Genomic DNA, 13,142 nt, shown 5'->3' on the forward strand with positions numbered 1-13,142 from the left:
CTTCGGAACCCTTCTTGCTCTTGGAAGAATGCTTGAAGGTCTTATTGTTCTTGGAGAAAGGGTTAGAGAACTTCACATTTTGGTGAAAAAGAAGGTTCATTGGTTGGGAGAAAGATTGTATAGTTGGAAGGTGTGTCATGTGGGTGAGTGGATTGAGGTGGTGTGTGATGAGGTGATGGTTCATATGGTTGGTGACAAGGTGTATAGACATTTTGATGTAGGGGGTACCGTTCATACCTTTGGGTTTGGTATGCACATTGGGGAGGGTTTGGCTCGTTGTAGTATGGAGGAGGTTGTTCCTTCCTCATTTGACTCTCCCACTCCATGATGCAATCCCAATTTGAAGTCATTATACCCTACAAAAATACTCACAACCAAGCTCCAAGCAACAAGGGTGATAGCTCATAGAGAAAATAGAAAATAAAAGCAAAAGAAATCAATAAACAAGAAAAACAAGCTGATAAGAGGATTTATACCGGTTCGGAATTTAGAAAAATAATTTCGTTGTGAGCATAGCCGAAACCGATGTTCGATCCTCAAATCAAATTTTAATATTTTGATTGTCACAAGTACAAACCCCAATGAAAATAAACCGAAGTATTCAAACCTCAGGTCATCTCTCAAGGAATTGCAATGAAGTGCTCAATTATTGGCTATGAAGAGGCAAGGGGGGTTGATTTGATATTTGACAAGAAAATATAAATGACAAGAAAGTAAATCACAATTAACTAATAAAAGAAAGGAAAAGGACTCTTGGCTAGGCATAGAAATTGAGATCACCCATCCTTGTCTACTGGTGCTCGAAATTGTGATTACACTTTTCACAACTCCGCACAACTAACCAGCAAGTGCACTGGGTCGTCCAAGTAATACCTTACGTGAGTATGGGTCGATCCCACTGAGATTGTTGGCTTGAAGCAAGTTTTGGTTATTTTGTAAATCTTAGTCAGGAGATTAATGATAAGAGTGGTTATATTTATGAAAAAATAAATAACATAAAATAAACAGTACTTGTGATTCAGTAATGAGAAACAGGCTGAGGTTTCGGAGATGCTCTGTCATCTGAATCTCTGCTTTTCTACTGTCTTCTTCTCCAAACACGCATGGCCTCCTCCCATAGTAGGCTGTATGATCCTCTCGGATGAAAAATACCAAGCGCTGTCACCGCACGGCTAATCATCTGTCGGTTCTCACTAGCGTCGGAATAGGACCATTATCCTTTTGCACACTGTCACTGCGCCCAACATTCGCGAGTTTGAAGCTTGTCACAGTCATCCCCTTCCAGATCCTACTCGGAATACCACAGACAAGGTTTAGACTTTTCGGATCTCAGGAATGCTGCCAATGATTCTAGCCTATACCACGAAGGTTCTAACCTCTGGACTCGGTCCGTGGATTAGAAACCCAAGAGATACGCACTCAAGCTGTCGCCCAATGACTACGTTGAGCTCAGATAGAATGGAGTGGTTGTCAGACATGCATTCATAGGGTTGAGGATAATGATAAGTGTCACAGATCATCATATTTTCCATATTGAAGTACGAGTGAGTATCTTAGAATAGAATCAAACGTGATTGAATAGAAAACAGTAGTAATTGCATTAATTTATTGAAACACATCAGAGCTCCTCACCCCCACCTATGGGGTTTAGAGACTCATGCCGTTAAAGGTACAATATGAAATGTAAAAAAAAATGTCATAAGTTCCAAAATGAATCTCTAAAAGTAGTTTTTATACTAGACTAGTAACTTAGGTTTACAGAAAATGAGTAACTAAGTGCAGATAGTACAGAATTCCACTTCCGGGACCCACTTGGTGCGTGCCTGGGCTGAGCTTTCAAGATTTCACGTTCATATGCCCAAAGCTGGTGTTAAACGCCACCCTGGGTGCCAGAATGGGCGTTTAACGCCGAAAAAGGTGACAGTTCTGGCGTTTTACGCCAGAAAGTTTTAGGCTAACTTTGGACGTTAGTTTGGGCCATCAAATATCGGGCAAAGTATTGACTATTATATATTGATGGAAAGCCCAGGATGTCTACTTTGCAACGCAATTGAGAGTGTGCCAATTAGAATTCTGTAGCTCAAGAAAATCCATTTCGAGTGCAGGAGAGTCAGAATCCAACAGCATCTGCAGTCCTTTTTTAGCCTCTGAATCAGATTTTTGCTCAGATCCCTCAATTTCAGTCAGAAAATACCTGAGATTACAGAAAAACACACAAACTCATAGTAAAGTCCAGAAATGTAATTTTTGAATAAAAAATAATAAAAATATATTAAAAAGTAACTAAAACATACTAAAAACTATATAAAAACAATGCCAAAAAGGGTATAAATTATCCGCTCATCACAACACCAAACTTAAATTGTTGCTTGTCCCCAAGCAACTAAAAACAAAATAGGATAAAAAGAAGAGAATATACAATAAATTCCAAACTTATCAATGAAGATTAGCTTCAATTAGATGAGCGGGACTTGTAGCCTTTTTGCTTCTGAACAGTTTTGGCATCTCACTTTATCCTTTGAAGTTCATAATGATTGGCATCTATAGGAACTCAGAATTCAGATAGTGTTATTGATTCTCTTAGTTCTGAATGTTGATTCTTGAATACAGCTACTTTATGAGTCTTGGCTGTGACCCTAAGCATTTTGTTTTCCAGTATTACCACCGGATACATAAATGCCACAGACACATGACTGGGTGAACCTTTTCAGATTGTGACTCAGCTTTGCTAGAGTCCCCAGTTAGAAGTGCCCAGAGCTCTTAAGCACACTCTTTTTACTTTGGACCACGACTTTAACCACTCAGTCTCAAGCTTTTCACTTGACACCTTCACACCCACAAGCACATGGTTAGGGACAGCTTGATTTAGCCGCTTAGGCCAGAATTTTATTCCTGTGGGCCCTCCTATCCATTAATGCTCAAAGCCTTGGATCCTTTTTACCCTTGCCTTTTGGTTTAAAGGGCTATTGGTTTTTTCTGCTTGCTTTTTCTTTTTCTTTCTTTTTTTTTCGCAAGCTTTGTCTATTCACTGCTTTTTCTTGCTTCAAGAATCAATTTTATGATTTTTCAGATTACCAATAACATTTCTCCTTTTTCATTATTCTTTCAAGAGCCAACAATTTTAACATTCATATACAACAAATTCAAAAAATATGCACTATTCAAGCATTCATTCGAAACCATGTACTTCTTGTTCTTTTGCAATTAAAAAAATTTTTTATTTAAGAAAGGTGATAGATTCATAGGACATTCATAGCTCTAAGGCATAGACACTAGACACTAATGATCATAAAATAAAAATAAGACATAAAATAAACATAAAAGCAGACAGATAATAATAAAAGAAAGGAAATTAAAGACATAAAAATAAATGACTCTAATACTAATGCTCATGTGACTCTTAAAATAGATCTCTAATAACAAAAGTTATCACAGAGTTAGGACTCAACAACCTGCAATTGGAGAGGCAAGTGCTCCTTCAATTTGTAGGACGCCTGGCTCTTCAAGGGACAGCTTCTGGCACTTTAGCTCATGTATCTCACGCCCTTGTTTCTCTTGTTCTATGAGCAGTTTGCAAAGCATGCTATTTTGATTATGCTGCTCCTCTTTGAGTTGATTCACAGTTTCTTGCAGCTTGGTGACAGATGCTTCTAAGCGAGCCCAATAGTCAAATTGAGGAATTTCTGGAAGGATTTCATGCGCCCCCTCTTGGTGGGGTTATCTTGAATTTGAGGTCCATCCATCCCTTTTTTGGTGATTTGGCGTTCAACTAGGATAAATTCATCCACACCCATCTATACCCCCGCATCTTTGCATAGCAGACTAATCAAGCTTGGGTAGGCCAATTTGGCCTCAGTGAATTCCTTGTTTGCAATTGTGTAAAATTCAATGGGGATCAACTGATGAATCTCTACCTTATTCCCTAGCATAATACAGTGAATCATCACTGCCCTCTTGACAGTGACTTCAGATCGGTTGCTGGTTGGGAGTATAGAGGGCTAAATGAAATCCAGCCAACATCTGGCAACTGGTTTAAGATCTCCTCTCTTTAACTGGTTTGAGACACCTTTTGAATTGGTAATCCATTTGGTTCCAAGGAGGCATATGTCCTCTAGAACTTGATCCAGCTTTTTATCCTTGGCCATTCTCCTATTAAAAGACTTTGAATCATCCTGCAGTTGAGGAAGTTTAAGAAATTCTCTCACTTTATCAAGGTGCAAGTAAATAATCTTCCCGCTGACCATAGTCCGGAAGGTGTAGAAAGCAGTTCCTTCTAATCTTTGCTTCTCTGTAATCCATAGATTTGCATAGAATTCTTGGACCATGTTTCTTCCAACATGTATCTTAGGATTAGCCAGGACTTCTCAGCCCCTGTTTTGAATTTGCTCTTGGATTTCTGGGTATTCATCCTCTTTCAGATTGAATCTAACTTTCAGGATCACTGATCTTCTGCATACTATTTTGAGGTAGTGGTTTGCATGTTCTTTGGTGTAGAATTTCTCATGCATCCAAAGTGGCTTTGAGTTGCCTTCTTTCTTGCCTCTTGAAGTGGTTTGTTTTCCTTTGGGAGCCATGAGCTTTGTTTGTTTTGGCTTAGGGATCACGGAAATCACACCAAACTTAGTGCTTTGCTTGCCCTCAAGCAAAATAGAAAGAACGAAGATGAATAGATGGAGAGAAGGATTCCAATGATGAACCAAAGGGGGTGACCGAATTTATAAATAACGGGGAGGGAGGGAATGGGGTCAAAAATTTAGAAAAGAAAAAGATATGATTGAAAGATATGATTGATAAAAGATAAACATGATATGCAAAAGAGAAGATTGTTTTCAAAATTTTAGAGATATTAAGAAGATATGAGAAAGTTAAATCTGAATTTTTTTTTGTTTATGCATCTAAGAAATAAAAGATAATATGAATGAATTGAAAAGATTTGAAAAGAAATTGGAAAGATAAATGAGTTTTTGAAAAAGATTTGAAAAGAATTTAAAGGAGAATTAAAAGGAATTTATAAGATTATGAATTTTTGTTAATGGAAGTTAGAAATTGAATGTTTGTAATGTTTAGATGCAGAAAATTTTGAATTAAAACAAGAAAATTCGAAAAAATTTGAATTGAAAACGAAATTACCTCTCCCTTATCTGTTCTGGCGTTTAACGCCCATCTGGTGGCCATTTTGGGCGTTTAACGCCCAGCCAGGTACCCTGGCTAGCGTTAAACGCTAGAAATCCTTCTTCACTGGGAGTTTTTCTGAACGCCCAGAATGCTACCAACTCTGGCGTTAAACGTCCGGAATGCTACCTATTCTGGAGTTTAACGCCCAGAATGATACCTTTACTGGCGTTAAATGCCCAGAATGGTAGCCATTCTGGCGTTTAACGCCCAAATTACCTTTTTACTAGCATTTTGACGCCAGTGGGCTCCTTTTCTCTGTGATTTCTCTGTTTTATGTCCTGAACCTCCATTTTCCTGACTTTTTCACTGAAAATATATTAATTAACAAGGAAAACAAAATTAAAAAGATTTATCTAACTGTTACAAACATCTAATTATTGATAATGGCTAGGTTGCCTCCCAGCAAGCGCTTCTTACTGTCTTTAGCTGGACTTTACTGAGCTTTTAACTTAGTCTCAGCTTTGAGCATTCTTGCTCAACACTGCCTTCAAGATAATGTTTGATTCTTTGTCCATTAACAATGAACTTTTTGTCAAAATCAATATCTTGAAGTTCTACATAGCCATATGGTGACACACTTGTAATCACATATGGGCCTCTCTATCGGGATTTCAATTTCCCGGGGAACAATCTAAGCCTAGAGTTAAACAGCAGGACCTTCTATTTTGTCTCAAAGACTCTAGATAACAGCCTTTTGTCATGCCATATTTTTGCTTTCTCCTTATAAATTTTGGCATTTTCGAAAGCATTGAGTCTAAATTCTTCCAGCTCATTCAACTGGAGTAATCTCCTCTCTCCAGCTACCTTAGTATCAAGGTTTAGGAACCTGGTTTTCCAGTAGGCCTTGTGTTCCAGTTCTACTGGCAGATGATAGGCTTTTCTATACACAAGATGGTATGGAGAGGTCCTATAGGAGTCTTGAATGCTGTTCTGTATGCCCACAGAGCATCATCCAGACCTCTTGCCCAATCCTTTTTATGGGCATTTATAGTCCGCTCCAGGATTCGTTTTAGTTCTCTATTTGAGACTTCAGCCTGTCCATTTGTCTGTGGATGATATGGAGTTGCCACTTTATAGTTAATTCTATATCGGACCAGAGCAGAGTCAAGTTGTTTATTGCAGAAATGAGTGCCTCCATCGCTGATCAGTATCCTTGGGACACCGAACCTGCTGAAGATATGCTTCTAGAGAAACTTCATCACTGTCTTAGTATCATTAGTGGGTGTTGCAATTGCCTCTACCCATTTAGATACATAGTCTACTGCCACCAGAATATAAGTGTTTGAGTATGATGGTGGGAAAGGCCCCATGAAGTCAATACCCTATACATCAAACAACTCAATCTCTAAGATCCCTTGTTGAGGCATGGCATAACCGTGAGGAAGATTACCAGCTCTCTGGCAACTGTCACAATTACGTACAAACTCTTCGGAGTCTCTATAGAGGGTAGGCCAGTAGAAGCCACACTGGAGAACCTTGGTGGCTGTTCGCTCACCTCCGAAATGTCCTCCATATTGTGATCCATGGCAATGCCATAGGATTTTCTGTGCCTCTTCTCTAGGCACACATCTACGGACCATTCCGTCTGCACACCTCTTAAAGAGATATGGTTTATCCCACAAGTAGTATTTTGCATCAGAAATCAATTTTTTCGTTTGCACCTTGCTGTACTCTTTGGGTATGAATCTCACAGCTTCATAGTTTGGAATGTCTGCAAACCATGGTACTTATTGAATGGCAAAGAGTTGCTCATCTGGAAAGGTTTCAGAGATCTCAGTAGGAGGGAGGGATGCTCCTGCTATTGGTTCTATTCGAGACAGGTGATCTGCTACTTGATTCTCTGTCCCTTTTCTGTCTCTTATTTCTATATCAAACTATTGCAGAAGCAACACCCATCTTATGAGTCTGGATTTTGAATCCTGCTTTGTGAGGAGATATTTTAGAGCAGTATGATCAGTGTACACAATCACTTTTGATCGTACTAAATAAGATCTGAACTTGTCAATGGCATAAACCACTGCAAGTAACTCCTTTTCTATGGTTGTGTAATTCTTCTGTGCATCATTTAAAACAAGGCTAGCATAATAAATGACATGCAGAAGCTTGTTATGCCTCTGTCCCAATACTGCACCAATGGCATGGTCATTGGCATCACACATTAGTTCGAATGGTAATGTCCAGTCTGGTGCAGATATAACTGGTGCTGTGACCAGCTTACCTTTCAGAGTTTCGAACGCCTACAGACACTCCGCGTCAAAAATAAATGGTGTGTCAGTAACTAGTAGATTGCTTAGAAGTTTTGCAATTTTTGAAAAATCCTTTATAAACCTCCTATAACCAAATACTGAGAAGTCATCCATGAAGACTTCCAGAAATTTCTCTACCATATCAGAGAAGATAGAGAGCATGCACCTCTGAAAGGTTGCAGGTGCATTACACAGACCAAATGGCATCCTTCTGTAGGCAAATACTCCAGAAGGACATGTGAATGTTGTTTTCTCTTGGTCCTGAGGATCTACTACAATTTGGTTGTAACCTGAATAGCCATCCAAAAAGCAGTAGTATTCATGACCTGCTAGCCTCTCTAGCATCTGGTCTATGAATGGTAAAGGAAAATGATCCTTTCTGGTGGCTGTATTGAGTCTTCTGTAGTCAATACACATACGCCACCCTGTAATTGTTCTTGTAGGAACCAGTTCATTCTTTTCATTATGAACCACTATCATGCCTCCTTTTTTGGGGATAACTTGGACAGGGCTCACCCATGGGCTATCAGAAATAGGATAAATAATTCCAGCCTCCAATAACTTAGTGACCTCTTTCTGCACCATCTCTTTCATGGCTGGATTTAACCGCTTCTGTGGTTGAACCACTAGCTTAGCATCATCCTCCAATAGGATCTTGTGCATGCATCTTGCTGGGCTAATACCCTTAAGATCACTTATGGACCACCCAAGAGCTGTCTTGTGTGTCCTTAGCACCTGAATTAGTGCATTCTCTTCCTGTGGATTTAAAGCAGAGCTTATGATCACCGGAAAAGTGTCACCTTCTCCCAGAAATGCATATTTCAGGGATGGTGGTAGTGGTTTGAGCTCGAGTTTAGGAGGCTTATCCTCTTCCTGAGGAGTTTTCAGAGGTTCTTTCGTTCTCTCTGGTTCCTCCAGATCAGGCTGAACATCCTTAAAAATGTCCTCTAGCTCTGATTCGAGACTCTCAGTCATATTGACCTCTTCCACCAAGGAGTCAATAACATCTGCGCTCAGGTAGTCTTTTGGTGTGTCTAGATGCTGCATAGCTTTGAAAGCATTCAACTTAAACTCATCCTCATTGACTCTCAGAGTTATCTCTACTCTTTGGACGTCAATGAGGGTTCGTCTAGTTGCTAGGAAAGGTCTTCCTAGAATGAGAGTTGCACTCTTGTTCTCCTCCTTTTTCAGCACTACAAAGTCAGTAGGAAAGGCAAATGGCCCAACCTTGACAATCATGTCCTCAATTATGCCTGATGGGATTTTGATGGAGCCATCAGCAAGTTGGAGGCATATCCGGATTGGTTTAACTTCATCAGTCAAACCAAGCTTTTTGATAGTGGATGCAGGTATTAGGTTGATACTTGCCCCAAGGTCACACAGAGCTGTCTTGGAATAAGCATCCTCTAATGTGCATGGTATCATAAAACTTCCGGGATCTTTAAGCTTCTCTGGTAAGCTTTTCAGAATGACTGCACTGCATTCTTCAGTGAGGAAAACTTTTTCAGTTTCTCTTCAATCCTTCTTATGGCTTAAGATCTCTTTCATGAACTTAGCATAAGAGGGTATTTTCTCAAGTGCCTCTGCAAACGGAATCTTTATTTCAAGAGTCCTGAGGTAGTCTGCAAAGCGGGCAAATTACTTATCCTGTTCCGCTTGGCGGAGTTTCTGAGGATAAGGCATCTTGGCTTTATATTCTTCAACCTTGGTTGCTGCAGGTTTATTTCCTACAGAAGTGGTTGGAGAAGCCTGCTTAAGGGGGTTGTTATCAGCACTTGCAAGTGTCTGACCCCTTTGTGGCGTTTGAATGCCAGAATTGGGGGCTGCATGGGCGTTTAATGCCAGATTGCCACCCTTTTCTGGCGTTTGGACACCAGAATTAGCTGTCCTTTGGGCATTTAACGCCACTTTTTTACCCTTTTCTGGCGTTTGAACGCCAGAATCATTCCTCTCTGGGCTCTTACTGTCCTCAGAGGGATTTTGGGCAGTGGTTTGGTTATCCTTTGTCAGTTGTTCCTTTCTTGGCCTCCTGCTACCTTGGATTGATACATTCAGTATTTTCCCACTCCTTAATTGAACAGCTTGGCATTCTTCTGTTATCTGTTTAGATAGCTGCTATCTTGTCTGATCCAATTGTGCTTCCATACTTTGGTTAGAATTTTTAGTGTCTTGGAGCATCTCTTTGAATTATGCGAATTGGTTTGTTATGATACGTAATTGCTGATTGAGTTCAACAACTTGTTCTTGAGGACTAAGTTCAGTGGATACTGCTTTAGCCTCTTTTTTCAGGGCTTCACTTCTCAAGTACAGATACTGATTTCTAGCAACTGTATCAATGAGCTCTTGAGCCTCTTCAATTGTCTTTCTCATATGTATAGATCTACCAGCTGAGTGATCTAGAGATATTTGAGCTGTTTTTGTAAGCCCATAGTAAAAGATGTCTAACTGCACCCACTCTGAAAATATTTCAGAGGGGCATTTTCTTAGCATCCCTCTGCACCTCTCCCAGGAATTATAAAGGGATTCATCATCCTCTTGTTTAAAGCCTTGGATGTCCAGCCTTAGCTGTGTCATCTTTTTTGGAGGGTAATATTGATTCAGGAATTTGTCTGATAACTATTTCTATGTTCTTATGCTTGCTGTGGGTTGGTTATTTAACTACCTCTTAGCTTGATCTTTTACAGCAAATGGAAACAGTAATAATCTGTAGACATCCTGATCCACTTCTTTATCACGTACTGTGTCAGCAATTTGTAAGAACTGTGCCAGAAACTCAGTAGGTTCTTCCTGTGAAAGACCGAAATACTGGCGATTTTGCTGCACCATGATAATGAGCTGAGGATTTAGCTCAAAACTGCTTGCTCTGATGGGGGTATACAGATACTACTACCATATGCAGCAGTAATGGGGTTAGCATATGACCCCAGAGTCCTTCTAGACTGTTCATTTCCACTTAGGTTCATGATAGAAAAAAAAAAGGGAATTGATGTAAATTGCAAATAAAATATATTTTTATTTTTATTTTATTTAATTAAAAATAGCCGAATAAATAAAAAAAAGTAAAGATAAAATAAAATAATTGGAGAATGAAATATAGATTTTGAAAACTAGAAGAAAATCTCGCCATTGACCCTCTCACTCTCGCCATTCCCTCTCACTCTCACTACAAAAAGAAACCCCCACTGACCGTCGCTCCTCTCCGCCATCGCTTGCACTGATCGTCGCTGTGCCGCCCTCACCATCGTCGCTGCGCCGCTCTCACCAGCATCATCTTCGTGCTTCTCATCATCGTGTTCGCTGTGCTCACATCATTGAATAGGTATGTATTGATTTCTATTTGGTTCTGAAATTGCAGAGGCTTAGGGTTCCTATTTTAGGGGTTTTAATTGGGGGTTTAAATCTGCGAAATATGGGTTTGTGAACTGTAATTTGATAATATGCACGCTGTTGTTGATGAAGATGTGTGGTATTTTAGGGTTTGTGAACTGTGATTTAATATATAGCTTGTCTATTTTCTCTGTATTTTTGTTACTGAGACTGAATCCAAATGCAGTGGAGGGTTTTTGATTAAAAAGAGATCACTAGAAACTTACCTGCAATCTTCAGTTAAGAAGTTGAAAGTCTCAATTTTAGGTGTATGGAACAAGACTAAGCTAGTTTTTAAGGAGCCCATTGTCTCTGCTGAACAGGAATAGAGAAAGAATCTGTGTTGGTTCAACATTCTATTAAGGAATGTCAAACAAAGAGAAGGGGTTGCACTCCCCGGAGAGAGATATTGAGAGCTATTTTAAAGAAAAATGATGAAATGATTAAATTAAGAACTAGCTTTGTCTCAAATTGGTTTAATGAGGTATGATAGCTACCAAATACATGAGTTGTGCATCCATTACTATTATTATGTCATTATTAGTAATATATAGTATATACCAATACCTTTTTTTAAGATGTAGTGACCTTTCATGCTTATTTTTCTTTTATATAGTTGACTTATTTTTTTCTTTGATATCATCATTGACTTAAATATAATTTCATATGTTTGACCATTTCAGAAGAATGGTGTTGTGTTTTCTGTTCTGTTCTGATGTCTTACATTTTATTGTTGCAGGAGTGGCCAGAAGAAGTATATCCTCCTTATGCAAATGGGCCTGCTTATGTAATTTCCAGTGATATAGTTACTTTCATCTTATCTCAACATAAAGATAGGAAGCTAAGGGTTAGTTTCCTTAATATTCTTTTTACTTCTGAATTTTATAGTGATATAGTTACTTTCATCTTATCTCACAATGTTAAATTTATTAGGATATTCTAGCTAATGCATTTTATCTAGTATGTTTACTTCTAATTGCTCTCGATCAGGTGGATATATATGAGTCGAGGACTTTTATTGGTGGAAAAGTTGGTTCTGTTGTTGATAAGAAAGGAAACCAAATTGAAATGGGATTTCTTACAAATAGAAGTTGGTAAACGGATTTTATTGATCCCGTCTTTGAAATTCTCCAACCCCTCTGTTTATTTATGGTCTGAGAAGTTAAAAAATATTACATATATAACCCTAGGAAACTTTGCCTAAGCAAAATTGATCAATTTTTCATGCCCATTGTGTTTAGGATTTGAAAAGCCATGCTTTATAGATGAATCCTTTGTTTTGCTTTTTTATCATATTATCCTTCTCCTTAAATCTTAATGAAATTATTCTTTTATAAAAAAGATAAAAAAATATCTATTGTGTTTAACTTAAAATATGTTTTATTAATCCATCATATTTTTTCAAAACCTCTGCTGATCTGAGCTTATTTTCTAATGTGCAGTCCCAGAAGAATACACAGGTGTGCTGTAAACTCTGTAGATAAAGGTTGAAGACTTCTTTAGGTACTTTTTCTCAGATGATGCTGTAAACTTCCATGAGTCTTTCCATAAAAGATGTGGTGATAAAGGTAGCCTACATGAAACAACTATGAAACCTCTACATTTAAAAAATCATCTTTAATTTTGTATGCTTTGCTGGTTGTGAGTATGGTTTAAAGAGAAAAATTTAAGATGACTAATACTTGTCAATACACCTTAATGTTTTGTCGAGGATGATTTTTTCATTTTCCCCCCTCCCCTTTCAGACTTCAAGTGTAGTTCGTGACGTCCTCAAGAGAAATTTGGGTATGCTCGTGAACTATCTTTCAACATCCAATAAGACTTTATCTTGGTATGTTTCTGCCAGCTTTATTTCTCTTTTCTATCTGAGGTTCAACTAAAATTTTGAATGAAGCCAAAGTGAATGCCTAATATGGGGGCTTATGTACAGAGAAATATATGAACATATTGATGAGTTACAAAATTCCATTTCATGGAAAAAATGATTGAGTAGCGCATGCTTTAAGTAGTTAAGTTTGAAGTTATTAATTCAAATTAAGTAAATATAAGATAGAAAAAATTATTAAATCTAAGATCCTGAGCATATGTCCTTTGATGAAGCAATAATAAGATCTTTGATGCATCCCTATGATTTTTAAAAACTTAGTAAACTGTTCCTATAGAGACCTGCCAGTGGACATAATTGTGTTTCCTTTTCAGGAGCAAAATTTGGTGGCTCACCCAGCACCACCAGCGTCTGCTGTCTTTGCCTAATGTTTCACAAATTCCTTTTCTTCGATTCTACCTGCTGCTATTCTGTCCTGTGCTATCCGGTTCTGCCCTAATTTCCACCTTCTTCTAGGTTGTCTTTTTTTT

At 38.4% G+C, this 13,142-nt stretch overlaps 1 long non-coding RNA gene across 1 annotated transcript; it reads left to right on the top strand.

Annotated features, from left to right (window-relative positions):
* On the top strand, window positions 12,264–13,038 carry LOC110263935. Its single transcript, XR_002349663.1, has 3 exons — window positions 12,264–12,355; window positions 12,533–12,618; window positions 12,987–13,038. It is a non-coding gene; the product is annotated as an uncharacterized LOC110263935 (long non-coding RNA).

The sequence above is a fragment of the Arachis ipaensis genome, chromosome B06, assembly GCF_000816755.2.
Source record: "Arachis ipaensis cultivar K30076 chromosome B06, Araip1.1, whole genome shotgun sequence".
Taxonomy (NCBI): Eukaryota; Viridiplantae; Streptophyta; class Magnoliopsida; order Fabales; family Fabaceae; genus Arachis; species Arachis ipaensis.